This window comes from Leptinotarsa decemlineata, unplaced genomic scaffold (genome assembly GCF_025532065.1).
Source record: "Leptinotarsa decemlineata unplaced genomic scaffold, Ldec_3_MD MMD2_tig00026314_RagTag_RagTag, whole genome shotgun sequence".
NCBI lineage: Eukaryota > Metazoa > Arthropoda > Insecta > Coleoptera > Chrysomelidae > Leptinotarsa > Leptinotarsa decemlineata.
In genome coordinates, this window is record NW_027412684.1 from 3,763,556 (window position 1) to 3,791,024 (window position 27,469).

Here is a 27,469-nt window from a genome sequence, read left to right on the forward strand (position 1 = left end):
AGAAAATAACACATTTTTTGTGCTCTACGAAAAATTATCGATGAGACAACATGGATTCATTACTTCCATTGACACATTCTTCCTTTACTTCAAATTCAAAGTATCTCTGTAAACATATCCTCAACTATGGAATTGGTGTAAAGGTATTTTCTAGAAATACACCCAGAAGTCGGAACGAAATCCAGATCTGCTGGCTCAAAGAGGATAATAAACCTCATGAACAAAATGAAGAAAAGTAATATTGATGTGGAATATTGTTTGTTTCAAACGCATTCAATGCTCACTTGTTCTGTCAAGGATTTTTCAGAATTAACACAATAGTGTTCTCAAGTGATTATTAACACTTGAGAAAGCTATTGTATAACGGAACATGTTTGCGGTTTTTGTAGTGAAAATCATACAATATACTGTATTTATGAATTTCACTAGTCTCAAAGATAATTCTAGAAATAATATAGATAAATAATGGTAGTGATTCGACTATTCACACAAGTGTTCACATGTATTCTACATTGAATACATTTCAAACTGAAAGTTTCTTCTAAAATTTGAACATTTAAAATCTACTTTTACAAAATTGGACCCTATACACTGAAATTCTACTAGTAAATTTACATTTTTTGTGTGTTAAATACACATTGAAATTTCAATACGATAATTCCATAAAAACTCATGTAATTCTACGACAAGTAAAACGAAGTTGATTAGTATGTTCACATGCATTATCATGTAATGAAATTTACATCAAGTGTGTATTATATCGAATCGAATGGGAAAGTACCTAATATAAGGTGCGACAACAAAGTTGAAAACTCTATCAATAGTCGCAAAAGAGAGTGCTATAGAAATTCTCTTTTGAATTCTTTGTAAGACTTTATTACCACTAAACGAACAAAATGTTTTGAAAGGTATGAATATTTGATGAAGATTGGGAAAATATATTCAACTTCAGCAACTAGCCCAATATTCCAAATGATGTTAATTTCAACAATATTCGATAATAGTTTTATCAGCTTCTTTGTGTCTAGGCTGCGAGATTGAGTTTGATATATAAAATTGAAATGAAAAACGTGTGGTGTGGGATATTCAACAAGAGAATAATTGTTTTTTTAGGAAACATGAACGCACGAGCTCTCAATTGAGAAACGATTGAATCCATTTGTTCAGTTTAATACTTTTTGGGTTCATTTTCGCAGAGCACCACAACACGTGTTTCACTCTACAATAGCTTCCTCAGGCCTGTGCATAACGTGTTCGAGTATGAACATGTGGAAGCTAATAAAAAACATTCGAAATTGATTAATATGTTAATATGTTTTCACGAGTCAGAATGTATTTGTGTTTATAAGAATCATTGAAAAATATTGACAAAAGTATTTCTTTAAATGAGAGTTGACTTTCAAATATAACTTTGTTTTTCTGGAAATATATTTCCCTTCATTTGTTCAGTCAATGTATGCTCCTCCCATTCTAAAACAGCTTGAACACCAAATATTTTTTGCAATATATAAATGAAAAGGTTTCAGAATAAGATAAATACATGTATTTCCAGTTACTCTTATTTGATACTCGTACGAAAGAAGAACAGAAAAATGAATTTTAATTACTTTTAATATCTAAATACAATATTTTCAATGAAACAAAATACGGCCTAGTTGAGATTTTCATATTGTGAAAATTCACATGTGTGAAGTTTTCCTTACACTGCTAGTTGGTTAACTGAATCTTCTTAACTCTAATATTCGAAAACTACTTGTCGTCCATGATGTTCTTAATGGTGATTCTTCCAAACACTGGCAGGTTCACTGAAAAAAAAAATAACTTTTAGTTTTTGGTAATACATAATAGAACACTTTAATTGGTACAATTGATATTGTTTTACCATATGGAGGAAATAGTGGAATATCGATTAGGAAACATCTATGAGGGGGTTCTTGATAATGAGCGGTTATTAACAACACTACCCAATAATTTATAATTCATCTCAACAGTTCTCAAGTTAATTACAGCTTGAAATTATTTTACTATTTCACGAGTATACCTGCCGCCCGTTCTCAAAACTAATCTCCAACTGACTTGTCTCTATGTCCCTGTATATATTCCAACGAACAGCCACAGAGAATTTTGTAACTCTTCTCGTTCATCGAAAAGGATTGAGAATCGTTATTATTGTAATAATGTGACGACGACCATACCCAACTAGCAACGCAGACAACTCTGCTGTTAGACATCGTAGTTCATCACTATTGAAATCCAACAACTGTTTGGTATCAAGCTTCGAATGGTAAATATGTATATTCATTGGTAAGGCTGGTATGTTCTACTCTGAGTCTTGCCACAATCACTTGTTCTCTTCTTGTCAGATTTGCATGATCCCACGGTCCTACCGCTGTTTTATTTTGAGTTTGAACTTTACATTTTGCCACTTTTTGTTCCTGATATCCCTCCGCAAACTTTTTATATATGGTTTAAAATCTGTGTAGAAAGTGAGATGTGGGGCTTCCTGGTTCGGGTTCATTATCGCCTCACGTGCGCCTCGGTCAGTTGTTTCGTTGCCTTCTATTCCTATATGGTAGGGATCTCGAAGTAGGTCAACTTGCTTATTCAAAATTTGCAAATTATAAAGTCTCTTTTGATAATTTGTCAGATTGGATGTCTCAGATAGATAGATATTCTTTATTCGTTCATGTGTACAATACATAATACTCAAACACGTCAATAATAAAAATCTGTTATAAAATAAAATAAAAGAGTGGAAGAGAAAACCCGTAGGGGGAAATATAATAGCTTAAAAACTGAAATTACATATTAAAAGGATGTTTTTACCTATGGAGCATAACATTTTATAAGTTGTACAATTACATAGGACTATCTTCAAAATATTCTTCTAATTTATAGTAAGTCTTTTGTATCAATAACTGCTTAAGATGATGCTACATTTTATTAATTGACATTTTTTTTAGATTATCAGACAAATGATTGAAAATATTTATTACTGTAAATTCCACATTTCTTTGAATAAAAGTATATTTTTTTAAATCCGTAGTTAAATTTTCCCTAACAAATATTACTGCTTCATATATACAGTCCCACAAGGGTAAGCACATTCAACTTTTGAAATACATTTTTGCAGCTCTCGGTTTGTTTTATACTCAGTATGCTCCTCAATCATCTTTTTTGGATTACCAAAATTCTGTGGGTATCTGTAGAATTTGCCCAGAAAATGATTCCATATTTAACGCGAGATTGTATGTAAGCATGATACGCAGTTAGAGCAGCCTCTGAATTTACTGATTGAGCCAATAACTTAAATGCATAGCAGTATCCTGCCATATTTTGTGCTAGTTGTTCAACGTGTTTTTTTCAATTCAGTCTGAGATCTATTGTGATTACTATTAATTTTACATAATGAGCAGCTGTAATTTTTTCTCCATCATGGAGTAGTGAAAAAGTGCCATTTTGCTGCGTATTAGAAAACTTCATGAGTTGAGTTTTATCAACATTCATTTGCATGTTATTCATTTCAAACCAGGTTTTCAGTATATTTAGAGATTTCGATGTTGTTTTTTATATCATTTTCAGTTATGTCGCTGAATATTAAAGAAGTATCATCTGCAAATTGGATAATTTTTTGGTCAACTATATTAGGCAAGTTATTGATATACAAAATAAACATTAAAGGTCCAAGTATGGAACCTTGTGGAACCCCCACTCTCATTTTTTCCTTTTTAGATTTAATTTGTTCTCCGTTCTCATCTCTTTCTATTAGGTATTGAAATCTATTTATTATGTGAGAGTGTATCAGTTTCAAGAACACTCCTCTTATTCCAAAATATTCAAGTATTTTTAAGAGTGTAGTGTGGTAAACCCTATCGAATGCTTTAGAAAGATCTATATATACTGCTATAGTTTCATTTTTATAGTTCAATGAGTTTAATATCGCAGTAAGGGCAATATATAGCGCTAGTATAGTGGATTTACCCTTTCTGAAACCATTTTGAGAATCTGATATCAGTTTGTGACTTTCAACAAAATTTACAATTCTTGAGTAAATTATTTTTTCAAAAACCTTACTGATATTTGATAAAAGAGCTATTGGTCGATAGTTTTGCCAATTAGATTTTCCTCCTTTTTTATAAATGGCTCTGACTGCAGCAATTTTTAACTTATCTGGGAAAATTCCTTTAGTCAACATCAGATTTATTATGTTGCTAAGAGGATAACAAATCTCCTCAGCTGCATATTTTAACACTTTTATCGGTATCTCCTACTGATGTTTTGTTTTTTAGTGAGGTAATTACATCATATATTTCTTAGGAGTCACTTGGTTTCCAGAATAGTGAATTTGTTAAGGTTGTAATTTGTTTTTCCTGGAAATTATTTGTTTTTAAATCCATTAATTGATAAGCAAAATATTCATTTGTTTTATCTAGGATTGTTTTAGCACTTTTTTTGTTTGCGGATTCAATTATTGAAACTGGATTATTTTATGATTTACCTGTATACTTTCTAATTATGTTCCAAACAGCTTGGTTTTTATTTTGCGCACTTTCAACATACATCAGATTTGCTTTTATTTCAGCCTCAGTAGTAAATGATCAAATAAATCAACTTCCCAACTTCCAAAAACAGTGACAATCCTCACAGGGGAACTTTTTGCCATCAGATGAAGCAGAAAAATTTATAATAAATAATCTCAGACTCGCTCAGTAGTCTACAAACACTTGAAAAAATTAAAAAAATTATCTTTGTTAATCATGAAGACATTTCTTTGCAGCTCTTTTACTTAATGACTAGTTGTCCGAAGTTCTGGATAATGATTTTGGTATTTGTGGCATATTTATCAAACATGGATAGTTGGTAGTTGAATTTGGGTAGGTTTATGAGCCATGGTGGTGGAGTACTAATATTTGTGGGGTATAAAATAGTAAATTTCTGGGTTTGCACTCAAGATATCGTCTGATCCTTTCGTAGTAGGGGGGGTCTGTTCGTGGTCGGTCGTATGAGGTTAAAAATCGATTAGTTATTGTGTTCTTGTAATTTTATTCGCAGTACTTTTCATATGTTAGCTCCATCTCTAGTGCTGATCGATGAGAATTTAAATTTTTCGCTTCTTGTATATACGGGGTGGCCCAACTTCTATATCTTTAATGGGACCAGGGGTCAAGCAATACCTCATTTGAAAAGTCTTCGATTTCTCTTTTTGATGCTTTACATTTTTTGGAACTTGATCTAGTGGATATCGGAAGAAGTTTTGAAATTGGTAACAAGCTATTATATTTACTGTGAAATGTTTTCAAAATGTTGGTTTCTCACTTCCATACAGTAATTATGGTTTTGTTCATGAAAACACGGTATTCAACTACACAAAAATTGTTTGGCAAGGGGGTATGGAGGGAATAATAATTCTAATAAAAAATTAGAAAATCAATCTCCACATTATTGAAACAAGATATCTACTTCAAGTTCACAAAAGTTGTTTCGTCAATTTATATGTTCAATATTTATTTTTCACTCATTATTACTGCCCTGAAGAAGCTTCCCAATAGCTTGGGGCAAAGTAGAACAGAGTTTGATTTTTGATTTTTTGACTGAGAGACCCTGTTAAGCCATTTAATTGTACAGTTGAATGACAGTCTTTGCTGACTAGTTAAGTACAAAACTTGGGAATTATCTTTTGGTGAGCAGCAGAACGGAAGTGTACTCTTATAACACAAGTTATTCCAATATTTCGATAAAATTTATTATCATCTTCAGGGAAAAGCTATAAAATATTTTTATGACGGTGATACAATATAAAAATTATTTATATGAGAGGTCACAACTTACTGTTAGTGAGGTTGGCCGTGTCGAAAAGAATGTTACTTTTAAACAATAGAAACATGTCCATACAATAAACAAGTTATTAAATTAAAAGAGGTAGACACCTCACTGGATACAAAGAAGAATATTGAATTGAAATTTACTAAAAATCGTTATTTGTTATTTGTTGCCATGTGGTTTAAGGAAAAAGAGAGTGACACAAAACAATTGATAATGTCAGCTGTCATGTAATTCAGTTTGAAAGGTGTGCTGTTTGTAGATGATAAAACTATAGAACAATAGATCAGACATTGATCACCTCAGTGAAATCCATGCCTTTTTATTAGACATTGATAAAAATCTACATAATTTCCAAACCAACAAGAATTTTGGTTTTTCATTAATATAATTTCATAACATTTTGATATTTTTCCTTTAACAAACTTCCAACCTCCCTATGGCAGGGTTTTACTTTTATTCTACAAACTTCTTCACTTGTTTTCCTCAAGACTAATGAGGATTTTGTCATTTAATTAACATATTTGGTTTTTGGAGTTTTCTCATTGAGTTACTTACAGAACAACAGATGTCTCTGATCACACTTGCATCAGAATAGTTCCGTTTTTGTATATATATATATATATATATATATATATATATATATATATATATATATATATATATATATATATATATATAAATCAAAAATTGAACAATTTGTGGACACAACACTCAAAAAATGGGGACAAACCGCGGACACGTGTTTCTGGCTATTGGCCTCATCAGCGCGGTGCTGATGAGGAAGGAAAATCATATATCGGTGAAACCTAGAGGCCATTGAATGTTCGCATTGCCGAGCACAAGAAACACACACAGCGAGGAGTAACCAGCAAATCAGGAATATCAAATCAAAATAACATCAAATGTTTCCCTGCTGAGATCATACACAAAGAGGAACATTGGTTCAGGAGGAAATTCAAAGAAGCCGCATACATGTTATCCGACAATGTATTCAGCCAAGCTGGCCTAGAGATACACAACCAGTGAAGCGAAAAAAGGAAAGCAGAGATAAGTGAAAGTACTCAAATGTACTCAGTACTCAGCTCACGGAGGAATCGGTCCAGTCATCATCCGAAGACGATTGTGGATACTAACAATCGAAACGTAGTGAATTAACTTGGCTGGGAATCTCTTAACTTTTTAATTTCATTTTATTTATTTTTTGTTCAATTTGTTCCCTTTTTACTAGTACTTTACTAGTATTTTTATTCTTTTTCTGTAATTTTCAATTCTTCTTTTTTAGTTATTTCAGGGATTTCAAATCATTTTATTTAATATCAGACAATGGAAGTCCGAACTAATGATATTCATTCACTGATAACGGAGAAAACTATTACTATGTTGTCAAAATGTGAAAATACATTTTCCAGTTGCAATGTTTCGTTCATTTCCATGCATTCAGCCCACCACTATTTCAAGAATTCGACTTTCAGTCATGCCATGAATGTATATTTGTGAATTTTCCTGTTAATTCTGTATTTTTCAGTTAATGATTAATTTATTTTGATCAGTTTTTATCATTTCAAAGTAATATATTATACAGAAAAAGTGATTTCCTGTTCATCTGATCCCGTTGCTGATATATGTTGAATAAGTTTCACTTGACCCTCTAAGAGAAATTATTTTTAGCAGCCAACGACGCCTCTGATTGTTCGTGTGTTTCCGCCGAAATGATTGCGAAAGTTCAGCTGCTGAATTCATACCGGTCTGCCTGTGTATGTTGCAGTATGTGTTCTCATGGGTGGTAGAAAGTGACAAATTATTTTGAATCATAAATATAAAATTTAAATAGTTTTGAATCAGGAACAGGCCAGTTATTAACGGAAGATGATTGTGGATAGTAATAATCGGAATGCCGTGTAGTAGTTTGAACTTATATTTTCATTTGTTAATTTTTTCTGTCGTTATTCTCTTTGAAATGTATTTATTTAGTTTATATATTTTTGATATTTTATTTTCAACTCTCGCTATTATTTAATTTATATTCGAAATCACAATAAATTGTTTTCTTTTCAAATTAGTGTTATTAAACTATCATTTCATTCAATTTTTCCAACTGACTCATATAAATATTTCGCTAATGTTGGAAATATCTTATTCATTCAATTTTCGTCAAATTTCAAATCTCTCAACACTTTTTGTGGTTGATGTGATGATATTTTTCGCATTTTATTGTTTAGGTGATTTTTTTCTATATTTTCTGATCACGAATAATCAAACTTTTAAAATATCATTTCACAGTGGGTATGATTTTTGTCAAAGATACCACTCAATATACAATTATTAGAAAACAGCATTGTGAGTTTTCAGTAATTTGGGTCGATATTATAATTAAAAATTACAATTTTATGATATTTCTAACAATGAAACATGTTGCCTTTCATATCGTCACGAGGGCTCAATTTAACATATTTGTTTTCTTGGAAAAGTATTGTAAAAATATATTTTGAATATATTTTGCTATGAAGTGCACTGTATCGTTAATTTCTATAACAAGGTACAAATAATAAAATATGGAAGTCAAAACTTGAACCCACGTTGTTCGTAATCTCTGTGTTCATGCTCCTGTGAAACGTTGAGAAATTCATATGAAATAAACTATGGTCAACATTCACGAAAACAAAAAATATAACGCAGCTGACAATTTTATGCTATTGATAAATTCATTAGTGTATCTCAGGCAATACTCGAAAATAAATATACCGTCCCTGTTCCATTAGCAAAACAAATTTACAACGGAAATTCACTCAATGACATCACTAACCTGAAACGTCTCTCGACATCTACCACGAATTCGTACAAATCCTTTTTTGCAACGAACATTGATTATATTAGCTTGTAAAGGATGTCTAGGATCATTTGTGAAGTTCAACTTGAAAAACTCTTCGTATGTAACAGCACTACCATTGACAACACTACATAAAATCACTATCAAAACAAAAACTCTCAAACAGTTCCACATCTTGCCAAGCACAGATTACAGAAAGAAAATGTGATATTTATGTTTTCGATCGAGACTGCCACAGAGGCGGCTTGGATGTTGTGATATTTAGTAGTTGACGAACGAAAGCGCGTAGTTTTGCTTTTTAAAAAAATAATTCTTAGATAATTTGGTTAAGGCTTTCGCGGTCAAGATTTTCAGTGTTACGATCTTCGTTCGGGTTTGAAGGTCATCGTAGTTTGGAACTGTCCAGCACGAGTGGCTGACTTCTTCAAAGGTGTATTCATCGTGATGGATTACTGATGACCAGTGATTTCTTTCGTGAGCTGCATTTATGTTGATTCAGGTTCCCGCTTCTCTAATTGGTGCGTTGTTATTGACCGAAGTCTTATTACCTGTTACATTGCGTTTCACTGCTGCCACTTTAGTACTTTTTAGTATGGGATTCCAAATCCGGTTAAGCATTATCGCCTCCTCTTTTCTGTTGTAGTTTTCAGTATGTTTATGGATTTATATGGCTTCCCATATAAGCCGACTGTGGTATCCATGATCGGGTGCAAGTAGTTCCATATTTTCAAACAGTATCCTATGATCTCCTTCACTAAACACAAGACTGACACGTAAAGTGTACCGAAAACCGACACACACGGACAGATATCTGCATGCACTTTCGAACCACCATCCAAGTCAAAAGCGATGAATTATCAACACCCTAACGGAACGTGCCTGTAGAATATGTGAACCGGAACACCTACAAGATGAATTGGAACATCTTCAAGTGGCTTTAAGATCCAAACAACGAAGGACTTCAAACCCGAACGAAGATCGTAACACTGAATAATTCTTAGATTTTTCAAAACTTCGTTATTGACTAAGTTACAGTTTGAATCACGCAATAAAATCTATTCAGTAAACTAAAATTAAATACAGGCATCAAAATTCGTACTGGAAAAAAGTTTCAGTGGCCCCCTTACACTAACTGGGTGTAAAAGTTTTCGTGATATTCATAGAAAAGTGGGTGTAGGAGAAGTCTTCTGTAAATCAAAAATTGTCTTGGGTCTGGATTTTTGGTCTGGGGAGTAATGAAACTTTTGACTAACTTGGCAGATCCAAACCTTTCTTTGGCATGATTTTGGGTTTTACCAAACACTGGACTACAAGAAGAGTTTCAGATTTTTGTCAAAATGTTCCAGGATTGGCTCCATTTTTAGAAGAATGTCACCAAACAATTGTAAGACTAGAGTAGAGATGATTTTCTTCGTAGGCATATTCTATATACTTACAGGTCGCTATCAGCTGGATCATCGTATAAAGAGAATTGAACTGTCGGAAGATACGACGTGCCTTCGGAAGATGATGAAACTGGAAAGTATATGCAATGTACTTCCCATCTTATCTTACATATCAATAACCTTCTGAGAAAACTAATCAGCTTCGTTATAAAGAGATCGACCTGGTTTCGTGGAGTTGTGTACCACAATGAAACCTCGCAGGTTATAGTGAAAGGTCCATTAGACCCATCACAGTGCTCCCCAAATGATTTAGCGGCGATTTTTATATATTCTAGCATACGATAATGAAAAAAAATGTGTTTTTATCCGTCGATATTCATCGATTTTCGGCCAATATTAACCAGGCAATGATAATGTTAATGAACGTAGGGTAGACCGGGGACAATTGAAATATTTTTGCTTCTTGAATTTTTTTCTCTGCACCTATCGCAAATTTCTTAATTATGACAAGGGTAAAAGGGAGCATATTCAATCGGGTTTCTATTTACATCATTTCGTTCGCCTAAAATTATAGATAAATAAGATATAAAACAAAAACTGTAGCTCATCAAACTTTTTCAATCGTCCCCTTGCCGGGGACTAATGAAACATATACATGGGACAATTGAAACAGCATTCAGATTAGAGAAATATTTATTCTAATACAAAATAAATTACATACAAATACAAATTAAAAATATTCATTCTGACAAGCAATTGTGACACATGTAAAGATCTTCTTGTCGAGTACATTCTTCGTGGGACCAGTGACGACATTCAATGCAGGGCGACTATTGCCATACGGTTCCAGGCAAACTAGACAGTAAGTTTCTTCTTCGTCCCTTTCACTCTGTTCCTGATTGTTTTGGCGTTGTTTGGTTTTCTTAAGCTGACGAACTGCCTATGGCATGTCGTTGAACTCCGTAACTTTTCTCTTAACTTTCCTTTTCTTTTTTGTGTGAGCTTGGGATATCGTAAATTGTCATTGTTTTGCCTGGGTTATTTCTCATCCAGGCATCGCAAATTGAATTTACAGCCTTCTTAAAAGGAGCGTAGACAGATCGATCTAGCGGTTGCAATTTGTGTGAACAATGTGGGGGAAAGACAATATGAAAATGCCATTTTCTTTACAGAAGTCCAAGCATCGTATACCTATGTGTGACTGATGATTATCAGGTAAAAGCAATTCTTTATTTTCAATTGAAGCATTGGTGTGTTTTTGAAAATGGTTGAGGTATATCAAGAACTCATCTTCTTGCATCCAGCCGCTCGCGTGTCCTGCTCCAATACACCCCACTGGACCGTCACGGACGAAGTGATCCTTGTATCTCAACAGTGGGAATATAAAAATGGGGGGTACACTGTTACCGATAGCATTTACAGCTAAAGCTACGGTTACCAGCGTTCCTCTTTCTCCTGATTTCAGTGCGCCTACCTGTTTGGTTCCCTTTTCGGCTACTACTTTAACAGGTTTTTGGACCGTCGTGACCCCTGTCGACATTATATATATCTTTCGGTTCAAATTTGTACCTGTCCATAACATTAGCTATGTTGTCATAAAGAAGTTTTACGTTCGTAACGTTGAAACTAGTTGCTTGAGCGCAGCGGATTGAAAGTTTTGGATTGCGTTTCATAAATCCAGAAAACCAATCCTCTCCTGCCATGGCATTTTGTCTCCACGTATCTGGCATTTTCAGCGAATATTTCACGGCCAATTGAAAAGCTAATTTCCGAATTTTTTCGAGTGGTAATCCGTAGAATATATGCGCTGCTTTGATTATATAGCCAACAATAATTTTTTCCTGGTTCACGTCAAATATTGCCTCACACAATGATAACCCATAGTGACAGGAACAGCGGATTCTTGCTCAATTGCTTGCTTTTTCTTCCTAATAAATCTACTCAAAGAGACGTAATGTAGTTCATATTTAGCTGCTGCAGACCTTATCGAAGCATTATTTTCCAAAATGGATTTTAATCCTCTCTTAGTTTTTCTCACTCTTACTCGTGGCATCCTAAAACAAAAGTTGACATCTTAACATACACTTACACAACCTACAATATGAACCACATGAAAAATTCACGACATGTCATGTGTTTCAACTGTCCCTGCAGCACATTTTTGAGTGAACACTCAAATATTTTCTTACTCTTGGATTATTGGATTAGAGTAATAATTTAAAGTATCCCGACTAAAGTGCATATACCAAACAAAGTAATAAATATAGTCTAAGCTGGATACTTACGTTTTTATCTCTTGTAACACACTTTTTCAATCAGTGTAAAAGTTTACTTCGATAGCGGGAAATCAAGTTATCGTGGACGTGCACATACACTCACAACTGCCGTCAGTGGCCGATAGATGGCTACGTGCTTCATCTAATGGCGCTTCGTTTGATATAAGAGCGCGTGATTTAAACCGCGAAATCGGTCTACTATGGCGGTTGTTTCTATTGTCCCCTGTTTCAATTGTCTCCGGTCTACCCTACTATTCGACGTTGGTTTGTGAAATTTTGTTTCAAAGATTTTAGGTTCTAAGGTGAGCCCCTAAGTGGTCGGCCTACAGTAATCTAGGACGAAAATTTGAAAACCCTCGTGGAGACTCATCCATCATAAACGGTGCGTGGGTTGGCGGAAGAACTGGGCGTTAGCTCCCATATGGTTTTTGATGAATAAAAACGTATTGGAAAGGTCACAAAGCTTGGAAAGTGGGTGAACTATAATTTGAACGATCAAGTTTCGATGTATTTTCTCCTTTGCACCAAAACATCCTTTTTCGGATTGGATTCGGATCACTTGTGATGAAAAGTGGATGCTCTAGAACAGGAGACGTTCAGGATAGTAGTGAAATTCAATTCAAAATATACTTTATTGTCCGAAGAAAAAGATATTGTTGACAAAGCATGGTGAAACATATAAATGCATATAAATGAAATCACAAAAGTTAAATCACAAAAAGTAAGTGATAACATGAATTGAAAAGAGACATGTAAATAACATGGCCAATAATATAAAATGAATTAATTTGGATTAAATTGAATCATGGCAAATCAAATCAATAAAATACCGTAGATATTACAGTTGGTCATACCCAATTGAAATTATTATCGTAGAATTCTGCTGAGCTCACAGAAAGCAAGTCTTTCAATTCTTTCTTAAGAGCGCTAAAGTCATTATATAGCTTGAGGAAGGTGATTGAATATTGTTGGACATCGATGAGCCACCCAGGCACTTTCGTAATACAATACAAAATACAAGCACTTCAGGAAAATCCTTAAGGCGCTCTTAGAGCGGTGCCTATGCGAAAATAGCGATTCATATTGAATTTGCATTGCTGGAGATTAACTCCATTTGGAAAAACGTTCTTAGGAAGTTTATTCTTATAATAATTTACTTTATTAAATTTTTTCAACTAACTTATCTAAATATATCAATCGGATGTTCGAAATATTTTATTTATTTTATTTTCTGATTGCTTCGGCCGTTAATTGATGAATATCCATAGTAATTTCATATTCATTTAACTCTCTTTTAATTTCAAATATCTCAACACTTTTTGTGTTTGATGTGATGATATTTTTTGCATTTCATTGTGTAAGTAAATCATTTGTATATTTACTGACCACATATCATTTAACTTCCATAGTGGGTTTGATTTTTGATAAAAATCTCAGTCTACGAACTTGATTTTATGATATTATTCAGACTTTTCCATTTTATACCGTCACGAGGGTTCCATTAAACGGATTCGTTTTCTGAAAGAAATACCTTTTAACACATGTTTTTTATGGGGTGCGCTTTATCGGTAGTTTTTAAACTAGATAGAAATAAAGAAAATTGTGGCATTAAAAATCAAGCAGACATTGTTCGCACTCTCTGTTTTTATTCCTGAAAATGCTAACCATTCGTGTTGGTGTAACGTTTTGAAATTCGTTCGAAATAAACTACCGTCAACATACCCGAAAACGACAAATATAACGGAGCTGACAATTTTAGGCTGTTGATAAATTCATTAGTGTATTTCAGTCAACCTTGAAAAATAAATGTACAGCCCCATCCCTGTTCCATTAAAAAAATAAATCGGCAATGAAAATTCACCATGACATCACTAACCTAAAATTCTCTCGACATCTCCCAACAATCCGTACAAATTTATTTTTGCACTTTACATCGAATATATGAATTACTGCAGAAGCACTACTATGGAGCACACAACATAAAATCACTACGAAAACAAAAACTCTCAAACAGTTCCACATTTTGCCAAGCAAAGATTGCAGAACAAAAATGTGATATTTATGGTTTTGATCGAGATTGACACAGAGACACGACTTCCATATCGTGATATTCTGTGGTTGATAAGCGAAAGCGTGTAATTTTGCTATTATTAAATTCTTCTTCTTCTTCTTAGATTTCTAAAAATTGCGTTATTTTGAATGACGCAGTTTGAATGCCGCGGTTTGAATGACGCATTACAATCGTTCTATATTCTTTGTACAAAAAAATGATCAGAAGCACCAAACCCTGTACTGGAAAAAGTTCCAGTGTTCTCCTCTCAACCTAACTTGGTTGAAAAGTGATTGTAGAAAAAGTACATTTGATTGTTTCCAAATAAAAAATATTTTAATTATCGTTACAAAAAGTTTGCATCATCATCAACGCACTTTAAACTCTGCTAAAACGAGGACAGACAGAAAAAACATTTATTTCATTGATGCTGACGTCTAGGTCTTCTTTGACGAGAAAATCACGCCGATACATTTCATGACATTCATTTCAACAATCTTGTCTCTCTACTACTCCTAACACTAGTCTCATACATCTGGTTTCCTCACATTTATAAATGATTTCCTATTTTGTTGCCTCATACATTCTACCACATATTATATATATCTGTGTATTTACTGGCTTACTTTTGGACTATTTTTCATGTATGAAAAAGTTCTCAGTAATAGAGCTTCCGACGACTCAGGACAGAGATATCAATTTGTCTAGGATTATATGTTACCATATTTCAGAGAGGAGTCTACCACTGATTTTTCTGAAGTAATTTTCGGAAACTCATCATACACAGCCTGACAACCAAATGGATCTGGAAGATCTTGGCTCTGAACAAACAACGTACACATTGGTATTGAGCTGCCAGAAAAAGTCTTCTGCATATGAAGACTTTACGAAGTGACTTGTGCCTGGATTGCTGGTCTCGGTAGTAATTAAATGATGCCTAACTTGGCAGACCAAAACCTTTTTTGGCATGATTTTGAGTTGTACCTAACACTGAAACTTCACTCTTCTATCATAATGTAACAGGATGGGTGCAATTATTCAGAAAAAGTCACCAAAGAATTGTAAGACTAGAGTCGAGATGATTTTCGTTGTCTGTTGTAGGCAGATCGCTGTTATCTGGATGATCATATATGGAGAATTCCACTGTCGAAGATACGACGTGCCTTTTACCACGCCGTGGTCCGAATCTGTAGGTAGAGTATCACATTCCATATCTGATCTGACAAATGGAACTGAGCAAACTGATCAACTTCGTTGTGAAGAGGTCAGCCTCGTTTGTTGGAGTTTGATTTGAATCATACCACAATAAAATCTCGCAGGTTATAGTGGAAGATCTAATAGACCCATCACCTTGCTCCTCAAATGATTTTCCGAAGGTTTTTATATATTCTAAAAAATCTGTTTGAAATCTGTTTTTCCGTTAATACCATATAATGATGAGAAAATTCGTTTTCATCAGTCGATATTCATTTCAAGTGATTTTTGGCCAAATTTTCTCTACAAATTCAAATTGAACCAAAGCGCTGCTGAAACAGTCCGAAAAAATAACTAAGCAATGATAAACACCTGGTGCAAGTCTGTAAAACTCTACGTTCTCTCCTATTTAGGTTCAAATACTTTCAGCAAATACTGGATTTCAAGTATCTCAAAATTCTTTATCAATCATTAGTGGAAACACGACTTACTTACGGTATTCTAGCTTGGGGGCAGCAACAAATGCTCACTTGCAGAATCTTGAAGTAATACAAAAAAGATTTTTGAAAATTATATCTTCCAAACCAATTAGGTATTCCTCCGATCTACTTTTTGCAGAAACGGAAGTCTTTGATTTGCGTCAGCACTATTACTATAAAATTGTGATAAGACAATTCAAAAACAGATTTAATCTCCCACTCATCAGCCATAACTACCAAACTCGTCTGAAAGAGAATAATTCTCTGAAAATGAAACCAGCCAGAAAGAGAATAGGACAGAGAAATCATTCTTTTTTATCTAGTAAATTTTCTTTTGCCGACGGAAAACAAAGAAGTCTCAAACATATATTCCTTCAAAAAAAAGACTAAACATTATATTCTTTCTTCAGAACGTGAGGCTGTCCATTCATTGTTTTAATATTAGAATATACAATATTGGAGGCAGATTTTGGCCTCCGAAACGTAAAAGATAAGTATAATTTCTTAATATTTTTTTGATAGGCAAAATTGTAAAATACGACAAGTTACTGATAAATAGAAGATTTTTCTTTGTGAAAAATACTTTGATTTTTACGCAGTAACTTATCGGGGTAAACTAAAAAGTTTGCCCTTCTACACTTGTATAAAGTTCTCCATTATAATTTTTATATTTTTTCAGATTGTGGAAGGTAACCATTACCCAAAAAAAGGTCGATAAAAAACTGATTTTTTTTCCTCCACAAAAAATGACTTTCGTTGAATATTATATTCTTGTTGATTATTTATGTTCGTTACCTATGTTATGATATTTATGTTTCAATAATTGTATGTAAGGCTCATTAGCCTAATTATATTACATTTACTATAATTTTATTATGTTACAACATTTTAGTGAATTATACATAATTTTATACATATAATTCTTATATAGAAATACAACTGAACCCGATTTTAAAGTGTACTAATTATTGTCAATATTTGGAATAAGTAAAGAAAAGTGCATAATTATTATATTATTGTATTTTATTTTGAGAAACTTATTATTATTATTTTGAGAATAAACTTATCATCTTTCGTGCACAACTTCCGTTCGTTATATGAGAGATATGATTCAGGATTAACAATTGTTGGTGAAAAATTATACTAGAAATAACATTTTCAATTCTTCCCAAATTACCTCACAAAAACGATCACATTTGGTTATCAATACTATTTTGATACTTCTGAATGCGTAAATTACTAACTTGTATTACTTCCATTTGGTGATTTGAAATAGTCCTTGGATATGAACATTTTTATCATGATTAGGTTTGAAATCATCACTATTTGCAGAGAGAACATTGAAATTGTAATTATTTGGATATTCGAATCTAGCGTTATAGAGACATTCAATCATACCTTCATTCCCTATGAAACCATACGGTGATCTAGCAACATATGAATATTCTACATTAACGACTAATCCAACAGTTTAACATGCGGAATTTCTCTATTGACAAAATTCATTTCTTGTTTTTGATTTGAATGCAATACCATGTTTGACAGCTTCATTTTGTGAAACTTTTTGCGTGAGAATAGATTTGGTAATACTGATCATCATCCATGAATGTCCACAATAAGCATGCTAACCTAATCTTCATCATCTTCGGTACAAATGATTTCATCTTGAAAATTCATTTTCTTGTTATCTTCCTATGGAATAGGTGTTGACCCTCTCAGCCTTTCTTCACAATAAAACAGTAACACAAACAAGTGTTACTTAAATATATTTTTGTTCTCTGTCTGTTCGTCCATCCATTTGTTGAAACGTTATATGATTATGAGGCCCCTTTTGAAAAAGTGTTTGTGTCCCGAATGTGGAGATTATTTTTTAAATTTTTTCATTAGTATTATCATTATACCATTTTGTCAAGACTAGTATGTTGGTATGCAACTCTCCCTGTTAACTCGAATTTATACCACGATTTCATGAAGTGTCTTCACGCCACGGAATTGTACTATTGTTGCGACTGGTAATATTCAACTTTTCTCGTGAAGTTGATGGTTGTTTCAATAGTTTTGTCCAATTTAATGCCATGTGTTTTTGTAGCTTCTTATTTCAATGAATATTCATTCTACTGAGTCGTTGTATATACTGATAGAGAATTTTGCACTCTTTACATTGATGATGCTGTTTATTTTCTTTCCGAATTTTAATTTTCTCCCTCTTTTCAGCTGATTAATTGTATATGATGTCGTTGAGCTATTTTTGGCCAATTTTGCATCTACGAATTCAAATTGAACCATAACGTGGCCGAAACAGCCTGAAAAATTAACCAGGCAATGTTGGTGTTGATGAACGCACTGCTTGATTTCGGTTTGCGAGATTTCGTACAAGAGATTTCAGCCTCAAAAAGAGCCCCGAAGTGGTCTATCTACAGCAGTTCAGGATTTGAGGACCCTGGTGAAGACTCACCCATCACAAACGGTACGTGGGATGGCGAAAGGACTGGGCGTTAGCTCCCATGCGGTTTTTGATGGATCAAAAAGTATTGAAAAGGTGAAAAAGCTCGAAAAGTGACTGTCCTACGATTTGAACGATCAACACGTTCTGAGATCTGTTTTTTTTGGTTTTGCGCAACCAAAGCAATCCTTTTTTAAATCGGATCGCTCGTGTGATGAAAAGTGCAGGCACTTCTCAGATCAAAAACTCACCATCATGGTTACTGTATGGTGGTCAGCGGATGATGTGATTCTCTACAACTTTCGGCAATCGGGCCACAATCTATAAAGCAAATGTTTCAAATTTGAATACACTACGTTGTTTAGTATTTGGTCATCGTCATGTAGCACATTACTTTTATTTGAAAGGCATCATCCCAACCAATATAAAGCGGAACCGGATTCTATTCTGAGTGAGTCTGCTCCTTTGTTTACAACAGTAAAATATTAGGTAGCAGAGTTCAAACGAGGCCGTACGAGCTGTCAAGACGAGCATCGCAGTGGTTGGCCAAATGAGGTGATGACTGCAGAAACGGTGAAGAAATTCCACAAAGCGGTACTGAATGATCGTCGACTGAAAGGGTGCGAGCTAGCAGACTCAGTAGGCATTTCAAAAAGTGCGGTACGTCATATATTACACAACACAACAAAGTTTTTGTTTCGGGGTTGAAATTAGATGATTTTAATGTATTTCCACGTGTTAAAACCGAAAGTGACCATAAAAATTATATATTAGCTCTTGTTTTCAAGATATAGTATCATTATATTATACAGTGCTAGTCAAAAGTCCCCTCCCCCCCCTCGTATCTTTTGAACGGGTATACTTCTAATAATGAAATTTGGAGGGAGGAAATAAACGGATGTAGGCTTCTTAACTGGTCATAACAGGTGACGCAATAGTCATAAATGACGCCACAAGGCCACTGTGACCAAAAATTTTAAATGGGACCCTATGGCAAGTGACAGCTCGTTTGAAAGGTATTGAAAATACCTATTCAGTCATACCAATTTTGTTTGGGTTTCGGCTGATTTTGATTGATAAATTGAAGAAATACGAAAATTATAGTTTCGCATTTAATTAATAAAGATTTAAGAACCAGTTCTTATAATAAGTGTTCAAAATGTGCTCCATCTACTTCCTGGCAGTAATGCATCCTATTGCTAAACTCTTGTCGTACTCGTCCCAGTGTGTCAGCGGAAATTGCCCTACATTCTTCAACAATTCGTTGTTTCAGAATGGCAATACTGTCAGGTGCTGTAGCGTAAACCTTAGATTTCAAGTACCCCCATAGAAAAAAAATCTAATGGTGTAAGGTCCGGTGACCGAGCTGGCCATTCGATCGAACCTCGTCGTCCAATCCATCTACCACGATATTCTTCATCTAGGTAACGTCTTACTGCACCGTAATAGTGTACAGGAGCACCATCTAGTTGAAACGTTATTTCCAAGTTGTCGAATTCATCTGGATTATCTTCTAGAATTTCAAGAATTAACGCCTCAATATCAGTTTGTAACATCTCCAGATACAATTCACCGGTTAAGTTAGCATTGAGAAAAAGAGGCCCAACTATGTGGTTTCCCAAAATACCTGCCCAAACATTCACTTTTTCTGGAAATTGAGTATGTTTTTCACGAAAGATGTGAGGATTTGTGTCACTCCAATACCTCACATTTTGAGTGTTAACATTTCCATTGAGAAAGGAAGTACTTTCGTACTAAAACAAATTGTCTGTATGTAGCCTGGTTGTTGGTTCATTTTATCGGACATAGTTTCACAGAATTCTAGTCTTCGGTCGGGGTCATCATCTGAAAGTTGGTGCACCATTTTTAATTTGTATGGATGAAATTTGTTTTTAGCCAACACCCTATGTACTGTCCTTTGACTGACTTCACAGATAGACGCAACTTGGGCTGTGGAAGAAGTAGGGTTCACTACCATTTCTCCAAGTATGTCAATTTTTTTGTCATCACTAATTGTTGGTCGACCAGATCGTTTGGCATCTTGAACACTACCTGATGCTTCAAACTTCCGAAGAAGCTCCCTCAAATAAACCCTCTATATAGGGCGATCGGGGTACCTCTCATTAAACAGTCGTTCCGCTGCATGGAAATTGTTTCTACATTCACCAATTATTAAGATAGCTGCTACTTTGTCGGCTACAGTACGTACCATTTTGCCTATGTAAACACTTTAACGTCTCGTTAAACAATAGCTTAGGTAAATTTTCAAGGTATAAACACTTTTGACAAGTAGATAATTCAAACACGTCAACCTTTTTGACAATGAACCAGAGGCCTACTTTAAAATCTTTATTAATTAAATGCGAAACAATAATTTTCGTATTTCTTCAATTTATCAATCAAAATCAGCCGAAACCCAAACAAAATTGGTATGACTGAATAGGTATTTTCAATACCTTCCAAACGAGCTGTCACTTGCCATAGGGTCCCATTTAAAATTTTTGGTCACAGTGGCCTTGTGACGTCATTTATGACTATTGCGTCACCTGTTATGACCAGTTAAGAAGCCTACATCCGTTTATTTCCACCCTCCAAATTTCATTATTATAGGTATATCCGTTCCAAAGATACGAGGGGGGAGGGGACTTTTGACTAGCACTGTATATATGTATATTGAGTTTTCAACAAATGAAATATTTCATCACCAACAGTTGGTACACATGTTTGTTTACATAACACCCCTCTCATCAGCTGTTCTTAAGTAGTAAACATAACCTATGTGAGTTTGTCAATTGTACGCACGTGGTTGCTATTGAAATTATCGTGTGAAGTTGATTTTTAAATTAATTTAAGTGCTGATCTGAAATGCCTCGAAAGTGTGTGAATTCTGTCGATAGCTTTTGCTATATATGTGGTGAAATAACATTTAAGGCTCAGAAACGTAAAATGACACCTATCGTTAAGACAGCCTATGAACATTATTTTGGTGTGAAAGTTGGGGACCAAGATAAATCATGGGCTCCTCATATATGTTGTAATTCTTGTTTCGTCATATTGCGAGAGTGGCTGAAAAATAAAAACCGGGCAATGGCTTTTGCAGTACCTATGGTTTGGCGTGAGCCTACCAATCATACAGACGACTGTTATTTCTGCTTAACTCCTCCCATTAAGCAAGGTTTATCTATGAAGAAAAGAGGAACGGTTAAATACCCTAATCTCCCATCTGCTCTTCGGCCTGTACCACACTCAGATAATTTGCCAGTCCCTTCTCCACCCCAAAACTATGAAATTTTAGAGGAAGGTGATGAAGACTGTTTAGAAGGAGCAACCCATCCTTCTACATCCTATGACCCTGATTTTGAGGTAAACGATAGGTCTAGTGATCCGCACAGAATTAGTCAAGCAGAGTTGAGTGACCTTATAAGAGATCTTCGCTTGTCTAAGGAAAAGGCTGAGCTGTTAGGGTCAAGACTACAACAGTGGAATCTTCTAAAACATGATGTGAAAATATCTCAGTACAGACAGCGTCAAAAAGATTTGTTTCCTTTTTTTGAGAAAAAAGAAAACCTCGTAGTTTGTTCTGATGTTAATGGTTTGATGGACTGAAAAAAGAGCCTGGGAAGCCTTTAAGGGGGTTGTACATGGGTTTTTAGGTAACAAAAGAGATGATAACTTCACAGCATTGGTTAAAGAGCTTCTTCAAGCTTACCACCAACTTGGATGCAACATGTCCTTAAAAATTCATTTTCTTCACTCTCATCTTAATTTCTTCCCACAAAACTGTGGAGCTGTGAGTGACGAACATGGAGAAAGATTCCATCAAGACATTGCCAGATGTCAGGATGCTCCAGAAGTGTTTTATAAAAGACAAGCTAAACGACAGCGATCTTACAATGAATCGGATGGACTTAATTGAAATTTGGTGGTACAAACTTCTTTTATTTGTCAAAACACTAAGAATAAAGTTTTTTTTTTATTAATTTTGTACTTAAAATATTCTAAAAGAAACATAACAATATTGTTTTATGTACTTTCACTTTTCACGTATAGTATAACTACTCTTTAAGATTAAGTACTGTGTATCTCAAAAACCAGAGCTAATAAAAATTTTTCATTGTTATTTTCGTTTTTATCACCCCAAAATTAGTAGAAATTGACTAATTTAGTGTAGGAAACATTCAAAAAATATTTTTTTGTTGTGTTGTGTTATCTAAAAATTTGGACATGAGGAAGCTGTATGCCATTTGGCTGCCGCGTTTGCTAACAATCGAGCAGAAACAGTGTCGTGGGCTGAATGAAAGATTATATACATTACATACTCTTTACTACTAATAAAAAATCCGTGTAGGTCTATGAAAAATGAAATTAATTTTGAAAAAACTTGTACCACACTGCCCATGCCATACAAAGAAACTGCCGACGTGTTCGGTAACTATTAAGTTTTTATGCCATAAAAAAATTTAATAAATTATCTTACAAAACTTCGAGAAAAGGGGTTTCTAAAAATCAGATATTTTGACAAACTAACAGGATAGCAACGTGTCTAGTTCCAATATAACTAGTTGTATACCACGGAAGTGGAAAATTACAAAACTTTGGCATTAAGAGTATCAGGTGGAGATTGAGAACTCCTTCGTACTTGAAAATGATTTCAAATGATGTTTGACGTTTTGGGATGACAGTTTCAACTATAAAATTTTCATCAATTCTTCTTCAACAGGATGGTGAAATTGCTGAGGGATTTTGGTGGGCTTCGGAAATGTCGAAACACATCAATACCTATCCTGGAACTGCTTGCTATACATCACGGATTAAAATGTTTTGCAAAAGAGATGAGTGTTGGCAAGATATTTTGAAGGGTGGACAGCAACACATTCATCGCCTACATCAACAAATGGGATAAGAAAAAATACATGGCGATGGTGTGAAAAGAGAAAAATTATAATTTTTGCCTCATACATCAAATCTCAAGAAATATAGAGGCAAATAAAAAATCTCGTCATACGAATATTGAGACGGAATATTCCTGAAATATTCAAAAAATTGTTGAGGTATTCAGCAGACACCTTACCCAATTGAATTGTTCGTATCGAGGCAAAATGCCAAGTTCGAGAATTATAAGTTCTGGCAGAAATAACTACTCATAATTAATAAATGCGTTCACCACCTCTAGAAAAATCAAAATTTTTATGATCTTCCTTTGGCATTACTCTCAAAGATACTGAATAAAATCTGAAGGGACGGAACAGAATGGGTTGTAGTTAATGGAAAACCCAACCTTGGTTTCCAAAACTTAAATATTTTTTATTATCAGACATTTCATAATTTCAGACAGAAAAGTAGTATGATACAACACTTATAAAATGTAGATATTCTGTAAGGGAAATAGAGAACTAGTTTTGAATTCTGACTAACAAGTTACAGAATTCTTCACACAAAAATCAATAATGGTGCTAAATATGAAGAGCTGAATGTTCATAAATTGATCCCACATTGAACTTTAATACACGTCAGTCCAAACTGAATCCTAGTTTCCTGAAAGGTGTTTTTAGATCGATACCGCTCCTTTCCAAATATACAGAAATTTGGGACCTTGAACCTGTTCTCCGCTAATTTTTAAATTTACATCCTTCAGAATCTCCAACAGTTTCTCTACTTACTGACAACTGGTACTTATTTTAGCTTGAACCTCATCTCAAAGATCTAAGACTTAACCGAAATCAAACTTTGGGATATTAATGCGAGGGAGAAAGGAAGTAGAAATAAATATTTCGGAGTTATTGAAAACATCAGCTCTCGGCAATTTTCAACCAAAACTATTATTTCTAGTCTTCAAGGCTCAATCAGGATTGTTGTCAGCGACAACAGTAAAATATTATATCAGAAGTGATTTCTAGTTTAACAAAAAATATATCATATCTTTTGATAACCCACACTGCTTCAATACAACTGTGTCGTTGAATTGGATTGGGGTTGGAAAAACCTAACATTGATGTTTTCTAATTCAAAGCACATTCAACAAGACACCCAACCTTCAGAGCGGGTGCAACAATCGACACTATCAAGGAGGAATTCGATTTCCAATTATCGGAATCATCGACTTTATGTTGATAATTGACACTACCTTGTACTGACCGAGTGGCCAAACAGCCCGAAACTGGTCTGCAAGTATGTTCTAATAATTGAAAATATATTGCGGTAGTTGTGTCGCTAATAGCATATGCAGGAATAACTTCAGTGAAGAATACTGCATTGACATCTGTCGGATATAATCCAACGCCTTTCGTGGTATTAGCCAGGGGAGTAGTTGTTCTCTGATAGGCGTCAGTCCATTAACCTACAGTGTGGGGAGTTGAGACTAGCCTGAACGAATTGTTCTTTTAGATGATTTGATTTATAGCCAGTCTTCAAGCATGCACGCTGACTATATGTGAAAATAATTTTTTCACAGGTTTGGAATGGAACGATTCGAGAATTTTCTTATCTCAGAACAGATCGTCTCTACTTTGAACATCTACAACACTGCTACATTGTATAACCTGATATTTAACGACTCACTTGGTGAAAAAGTTAAATCTTCAATTATACTAGTAGCTGCATCGTAATTAGATCACGGCCCGCCTTTCCCAATGAATGCACCTTTTGCCGTCTGCTACGCTAGACAATAACGAAGTGGCTGCATGTCTGGGGCGAGGATGATGTGACATACACGGGATGGTTTTCACTTTGAACATAGCGTATGGCCGAATTAATTTTTATTGTTAACACTTAGAGCTATCGGCGCCCTCAAATGCCAAAAAAACTAGCACAAAGAGATAAAGCCGCTGCCAGCTAGTCCACGTGGACTGAAGAATTGGCGGTTCGTATTGGATGATTTTTACTAACCGAGTTTCATGATTGGCTGAAAAGTCATAAAATTTAATTTTGAAGTCATGTTACGGTGACGAATAGAATGCGAGCCGTCGTGTTGTCATTGTTTAGTTCAGGAACTGATCGCGATTTGAGTGTTGAAATTCGATATTGGTGCAGTTATAATAATTACTTAAAATTTTCGTTATCTGTTTACTATTCGTGATAACGAGTATGATAACAACGCAGACTTTTTCTTGTGTAGTGATTCCAATAGCGCTGATGAACAATGCGAAAAAGAGATCCCAAATTTGGATGCGAATAGTGTATTAGTTCTTGACAACGCTTCCTATTATTCGCGACACCTCATCAAAGTACCCAATAAAAATTCGAGGAAAGATGAAATATAAAGTTTTTTAATGGATAACAATTTGTATTTTGAAGATAACTATACCAAAAATAAACTACTTGAAGTTTTACACACAAAAACATTTGAACAAGTGTATGCCCTTGAGAGTATTGCTGAAAAGTATGGACACACCATACTGAGACTTCCCCTCTATTTTTGTGTTTTCAATCCTATCGAGTTGATTTGGAGAAAATTGAAACAAAGCATCAGGCGTAAAAATAATTTTCCAAAATTTGATAAGAAAGTAATAGAGCTAGTTAACGAAGAAGTATCTAATACTATCGAAGAAGACTTGCAGAAAAGGATTAAGAAAGTAATCTCAATTGAAAAAGACTATATGGAAATTGGACATTTCCATATTAATGGTGGAAATAAATTCATTATTGATTGAAATGACGACAGTGATAATGAAACAAAGAATATGGAAGAGGAATTATCAGAATCTTCGAAAGAAGTTAGTGTTTTTTAAGCGATCGATTGTATATATATATATATATATATATATATATATATATATATATATATATATATATATATATATATATATATGTGTGTGTGTGTGTGTAAGTAGTATTTTCAATCATCACTCTGTTATTTGAATCCCTACTTTCCCACTTTATATCTCTATATAAACGAAATATTTATATATACTTATTGTGATTCTTATGTAAACAGAAATGATTATCGAATTACAAAATCAGTTAGCTCCCTAACTATATTAATAAACGGGAACTGTTAGAAGGTAGCTTGCATTATATCGTTTACTTGAACTGAACTTGCGGTAGGATTGAACTTATTCGAAGTATCAGGAACAGGCCAGATATTATCCGAAGATGTCGTAAAATAGTTTGGCTTGGAATAATTATTTGTTATCTTTTTCCATCATCCTTCTCTTTGATTTTTATTCATTTAGTTTAAATATTTTGCATTCAACTCTAACTATTATTTGATTTCCAATCAAGGTCACAATAATTATTTTTGTATTGACTGACCACGTATGAACTTTCAAAATCTCATTTCACGTTGGTGAAACGGTGTTTCATATTGGCGAAACGTCGAGAAACTCATTCAAAATAAACTACGGTCAACATAACCGAAAACGAAAAATATAACGGAGCTGACAATTTCATGCTGTTGAATAATCCAAAATCTGTTTTAAAATCTGTTTTTCCGTTCATCAGCTATACACGAAAATAAATATACAGTCCGTCCCTGTTCCATTAAATAACATATCAACAACGGATATTCACACAATGACATCACTAACCTGAAACGTCTTTCGACATCTCCCACGAATCCGTACAAATCCTGTTTTGCAATTAACATTGAATATTTCAGCTGGTAAAGAAGCTTTAGGAACGTTTGTGAAGTTTAAATTGGAAAACTCTTTGTATGTTACTGCATGTCCATGGACAACACTACACAAAATCACTACGAAAACAAAACCTCTCAAAAAGTTCCACATCTTGCCAAGCACAGATTACAGAAAGGAATTGTGATATTTATAGTTATGATAGAAATCGCCACAGAGGTGACTTCCATATTGTGATATTCAGTGGTTGACAAACCAAAGCCTGTGGTTTTGCTTTTCTTAAAAATAGTTCTTAAGATTTTTCAAGATTCCGTTATTGCGGTTTGACTGACGCAATACATTCTTTCTTGGGAAGGAAAGGTTTTGCCATTCATGTGGGAATTTTCCAGAGAAAGGAAGTAAGCAATCAATTTCAAAGAAGT

At 34.2% G+C, this 27,469-nt stretch overlaps 1 protein-coding gene across 2 annotated transcripts in view; it reads left to right on the forward strand.

Moving 5' to 3' along the window:
- The window catches only part of CARPB (Carbonic anhydrase-related protein B), a 1,001,903-nt gene that overhangs the window by 75,556 nt on the left and 898,878 nt on the right, over window positions 1-27,469 (forward strand). The window lies entirely within an intron of this gene.